The following is a 6,131-nucleotide window of genomic DNA, read 5'->3' on the forward strand; positions in this document are numbered from 1 at the left end:
CCGAGACCAGTATTGAAACGCAGCGCCCATCTGGGGCATCTGCCTCACATCCAGCTTTGGGACCCCAGCCGAACTTTGACCCACTTCCGCCAGCTGAAGATTTACAGGGTCCAGATCCTCGAGAAAGGTTGGCTCAAGCCCGAGTTTTCAGATTCCTGGTGCAGCCTAATGAGAGGCTTTATCTCCTTGATGTTAATGAGCTTGATCTGACAGCAATGAAAATTACAAACCTTGAGAAGCAATTCAAAAAGGTACATGGCCTTAACTCCATTCCTGGCATTGAGGATGGGTACACCGAGGTTGCCGTACGGCTCCCAGACAGATTTAAAATGCCACATATTAACCGTTTCGACGGGTCTGGAGATCCTATGGTACATATCTGGCTTTTCTTGGATATCCTGAAGCCAATGGGTCTAACTAAGCCACAAAAAACTCTCTCTGTATGGAAGAACCCTTTCGGGTGTAGCAGTTACTTGGTATGCCAAATTAGAGGATACAGTGAAGCAAAACTGGGAAGAACTGGCTGAGGCCTTTGTCGATCAGTATTTCTACAATACCCAAGTTGAAATGACCATCCAAGAGCTTGAAGCAACTCGCCAGAACCCAACAGAGCCTTTTTGTGGAATTCGTTGTGAGGTGGAGAGCAAAGACAGCACAAATGACAGATCGTCGCCCTTCTGAGAGGGATCAAGTGCAGATGATGGTGCAAAACCTCGAGCATGATATGTTACAAAAGTTGATAGTCGCTCCGCTATTCACTTTCAAAAGTTTGCATGAACTGGGGGTTCAGATCGAGAATGCGTTCAACAGTGGGATCATTCCCAGAACAAGTGAAGCGACAAGGAGGGTGATTTCAGGGAGTGCCAATGCTGGTAGTAGCGCTATTCCCAAACTCGCAGAAATCAATACAGTCGCCACAGCCAACCCTTTTGCCAATCCAAGCCTACAAACCGCCGGCCCAGCCCGAGCTCAGGGCAGAACTTTCACCCCTCTCTATATGAGCCTGACTAGCGCACTCAAAGTCTGGATGGAAAGAGGGTATCTCAAACCCCTCGATCCTCAACCTCTGCCTGACCCACTCCCAGCCAGACATAACCCCTCCAAGTACTGTGTGTACTATCAGCAGCGTGGTCATGGCACCGACCGTTGCTACCACCTTCGTCACGAGGTCCAAAATCTCATCGACAACCAGACAATAGCTCCACCTTTAGACCCCAATGACCAAGTACCTCATCCACATCTCAATCTAATCCATACACTGGCCGTCCCTTACGACCCCAGCATATACATCACCTTAGTCCATCTACCCAAGCCTGAGGTGTTTATCCCAGAAAGCATAGACTTATGCATGATGGGTGCATTTGAACCCCAATCATCTCAAACCTGTGAGCCCACCACTTCTGAGTTGATGAGAATGATCGAAGATCTTTAGAGAACTGTGGCAGACTTAGCCTTTGGAATTTTGGCTCTATCATTGACCACATCACAGGCTAGAAGGTTCAATCCAAAAGGCTCCTTAATCTTGGAGCAAGCTGCAACTGAAAAGGGCCAACCTGAAGCCATCTCAGATCTGGGTGTTGGCGTGTCGACAACAACTGGGCTCCGCTCAGATATAGCGACCCGATCCTTTGATAAAGTGGAGGCCAGTGGTAAGAACAAGGTAGGGGTAGACATTGATCCCCATGAATACCTCATGTGGGCTGTTGAGGCTTTGAAAGCCGAAGGACGGAACAAACAGCAAGTGATTGCAGTTGTTGCAAAGGCTGTAGATGACACTTTCGTTACTCAAGTTGGGGGCAGTCTGAATCAAAGGGAAAATCGGGAGAAGGGCTGTCGTACCAGAGACGATCCTGTTAGCTCTAATCCTCCACTTGGAAGAGATCAACAAGCCAGGCCAGCACCTGCCAATCTCTTTTCTAGTGCGCCCAGCAAAAATCCACAAACCTTGAAGTACCAATCCCGAGGTCGGAGGGTCTTCCATGCCCTCTATATACCTTTGTCCAAAGCTCTCCAAATCCTTGTTGGACAAGGCCATCTCAAACCTCTTGAGCCTCGGCCTCTCCCGAACCCTCTTCCAGCTACACATGATGCTACCCAGTACTGTGCGTACCATCAGCAAACTGGCCATACTACCGACAACTGCTTTCGTCTTCGCCACGAAGTACAGGATCTGTTTGACAACGGGGTTGTCCTCCCCCCAAGCTTTGCAAAGTCTATCGGCACTGGATCGGTGAACTTGAGGGATAATGTGAGTATGTGATCAGGGGATAAACCACCTGCGGGCGGCGCTCGATTAACTCCAAACGTGGGAATAGCACGCACTGTTCTGAGCAATATGCAAACACCAGTTTTTGTGCTTTCTAACTTGGGTATTGAGTCAGTCTTGTTGTTTTGTATAGAGTCAGTCTTTTTGTTTTGGGTCTGTCTTGTTGTATCGAGTTAGTCCTGTTTTGTTGGAGTCGGGTGATTTCGGGGGTGTTACCTCGGACATCACTTGCTTATTTTGTGTTTGTCTTTTCGTTTTCTTTTGAGTTTGTTTCTGCCTTGGAGCCAGTTGTGCCAACAGATTCTGATTGAAATAGCAGCAATTTTCGTACTCCTATGTTTGCTTCTACCGTGTGCTAGTTGTGCCGGGATTTGAATGAAACGGCAGTGCATTCCACCTGCTCTCTTGTGCCTTGAAATTATTGCATTGACCTAAGTTTTTCAAAACTTTTTTTGAACACTACAGTGAAAACGAAGAGGAAGGAATTCCTCGGGTTTTGCAAAAATTTGATCAATTGAGAGAAAGAGAGGCATGCTAAGCCCTTAATGAATGTAATCATGCTTGTTAGTGTGAGTACTGGGAAGGATCCTGGCTTGATCCAGATTGGTTCTACACTGTCTTCAGCGCGAGCGACTGGTCGCTTTCTTAAAAGATTTCAAAAAAATATTTTGCGCGGTCCTGCGAAGACCTGTGTGGAATCTCTCTTGAGATTGTGCAACCTAGGATCGCTCTCAGCCTCGAGACTCCACCTCTCTTGATTTCAAAACTTGAACTTGGATTCAAAATGTTCAATGGTCAACTACAATGTAAGGCCTGTGTGGCCGGATCAAAAGCAGCCTGTGAAGTGGCGGCGACAAAGTCAGATCAAGAAGCTTGCGAAGCTAGATCAGGAGCACCCCTCGAACTAGGGGCAAAAGAATTTCAAATGTGCTCGAAGAGTCAAAGATGAAGATCAGCGAGAATGCCAAATCCCAAGAGGAAGAAAAGAAGGAAGTATTGGTGAAGGACAACCAAGTTCCTATCCATAACACTAGGGGCAAATTCAGCCCCCCAGTGGATGGACTCCTACATCATCAGGGAACAACAACCATTCTCCTGGATTCAGATGGCTTCTAGATCTCAAACCATTCCATATGGACAAAAGCTACACTTTTACCCTTAAGAGGCTCGCTGAGCCGAAAACCCAGAAGGGCGACCCAGGCAAAAATTAGAGCAAGAAAAGAAAGAAAAGAACAAAAAAAAAATGAAGAAAATGCAAAAAATGAAGAAAAAAATTGAATTGAAAGAAAAGAAAAGAAAAGAAAAGAAAAACAGAGCTCGTAAGGTTGAAAACCCGGAAAGGCGGCCTTGGCAAAAGTTAGAGCGCAAAATGAGAGGTTAATACCCGAGTGTACCTTAAACCCGGAACTACGTAAGGCTTGATTCCCATGTTTGGGATACGTAGGCAACTTCATTCTGAAGTCCAGCCACAAACACTTCCAACTCGATTATGTCCATGTAATGGTTTTGATTGTCTTTGCCTTCTCTATATCCGAGAGTTTGGTTGTGTTCGTCACTCTGAGGACTGACTTTAATGCGCTGTGGTGCCATTCAAACAAGGGGCAACTTTCCGTTTCCATTCAATGCGCTGCGGTGCCGTTCAAACAAGGGGTAACTTTCCGTTGCCATGCAGCTCTCTTCAAGCAAGGGGCAATTTTCCTTCGGATCTGAAGTTATGCATCTCAAGAGTAGGTTCTGTGCTCGTTGAGCAGTGACCATTTGCAAAAATAGTTTTTGAGAATTTTTTAATGAGGTTGACTAATTCTCTTGAAAATTATTCCATTCTTCTAAAACTGGACCATTTCTTGGACCCAAAAAAAGAAAATTTTCAGTGCTCATAGCCTGACTTGCATGATTTTAAATCAGAAAATTGAACAAGCATGTTAATCTAGCTCTCATTTTGGTCAAAATTGTTTTCACAGAAAGCCAAAAACAAAAAATGGTCAAAATGATGAACTAGAGGTACAGTTGAGTCAGGTGTTCTGTCTTTTCCCCATTGTCAACACACTTGCTAGAAAGGGCACTCTATCTGCCAGAAAGGGCATTCTACCTGCCAGAGAAGGGCACAGCGAAAGCTAACAATGAAAGGGCCAAAAAGCTCTCTCATCCTCTAAGCAACGAGGTATCAAGCCAAGTGCGAAGCACGAATTGGAATGGGCTAAGATATTCCACTTCCTTGTTTGGGCAGATCTGATTGCGTCTAAACTCCCCAGTAGAGCATCGTCAACCGATGTCAGCTGCAGATTTGCTACACACACAGTTGTAGCGTAGCCCCTCTGTGAGAGAAACTCACTACTGTGAACAAGAAGAAGAATCTAGCAGAATGCTAGGGGCAAGAGCTCGCAACTTTCTGTTTATCCGTCAACCACTCAGAGGAGGGATAAAAAAATGAGAGATTGAAGAATAGAGAGATGTGCGCTGAGAGAAAAAGTGAGAAAAGGGCTTTTTCAGAAAAACAGAGCTTGAGGGCCGAGTGATGTGAGAATCACAAATGAGAAAAGGGTGGGAAACAATACCCGAAGAAACTGGCTCCTCGTGCACCGAGAGGTATCTTGCCTTTGTAACACAGCTGAGTGTCGTGTCTATGTGTTTTGTTTGTCTCGATTCTTGTTTTGAGTCGTTTGAGTGTCAATAAATGTGTTTAGGTTGTTTTACCTTGTTTTTCCTTTGTTGAGTTGTGTTTAGGTTGTTCTACCTTTGTTTTCCGTTGTTTAGTCGTTTTGGCTGTGGTCAGTTGTAGGCTCAATACCCGGTTAAGAATTCATTTCTCAATTTCAAAATGAATCGTTTTGTGCTTAGGAGTGCCGTGTCGTTCTCCACATTTGTGCAAAACAAGATTTTGTTCTTTCAAAAAAAAAGTCGCAGGGTTCTACCCAGGTCATGTGAGAACAGTAAAACCAGGACCTATCTGAAGCTATATGGGTTTCAGACTGCAAAGCAAAAGAAAAGAGGGAAAATTTGGAGCATCCGAGTTTGTTTCAACTTCTACAGGTTCCGTTTTTGCATCCCGTCTTTTCAGATCGGACTGTCTGTTCAGACCGAGCTGTGTGCTGAGTAAACCAAATACTGTGTTATGAGCTGCATGTTCAGAATGAGCAGTGTGCTGATACGAGCTGTGTGTTCAAAGTGAACAGAATATCGTGTTGACTGTTTCACTGTTTCAAGCCAGAATGACGATTAGAAGTACTCTCCTTGAATACCATTCCTCGTTAGAGTAAAGCGGTTTACCACCACTCACTCCATGAGGTACTTTCTAAAGTGCCACTTTGTTTGTTTATTGTATTCCCTAAACATCATGCTCTACATCGCTTGTAACATGTACTGTATCATCGTACTTATTGTATTCATTTGTATCTTGTATTATCTCTTATTGTTTATCCTTTTACGCTGGGCAGCGTTTAGGATCGTGGTCCCCCGGGACTTAACTTAGTATGCGTGGAACGCACTCCTGAGTTACCTGACCTCTTCTCACGATTTCAGCGTGGTTAGAGTGTTCCTTTCCTTACACGATTTCAGCGTGTTTGGAATTTATCTCAGGTTGCGTTGTGTACGCACCTGGGCGGTTATTTACCTGACCTCTTCTCACGATTTCAGCGTGGTTAGAGTTTGTCTCCTTCCTCACACGATTTCAGCGTGTTTGGAATTTGTTTGCCTCTTCTCACGATTTCAGCATGGTTAGAGTGTCCCGTTCCTTACGCGATTTCAGCGTGTTTGGAATTTATCCCAAGTTGCGTTGTAGACGCGCTGGGCGGGTTATTGGACCTCCTCTCACGATTTTAGCGTGGTTTGAGTGTCCCGTTTCCTCATACGATTTCAGTGTGTTTGG

The sequence above is a fragment of the Camellia sinensis genome, chromosome 5, assembly GCF_055761805.1.
Source record: "Camellia sinensis isolate YWXY chromosome 5, ASM5576180v1, whole genome shotgun sequence".
In the NCBI taxonomy this organism is placed as follows: domain Eukaryota; kingdom Viridiplantae; phylum Streptophyta; class Magnoliopsida; order Ericales; family Theaceae; genus Camellia; species Camellia sinensis.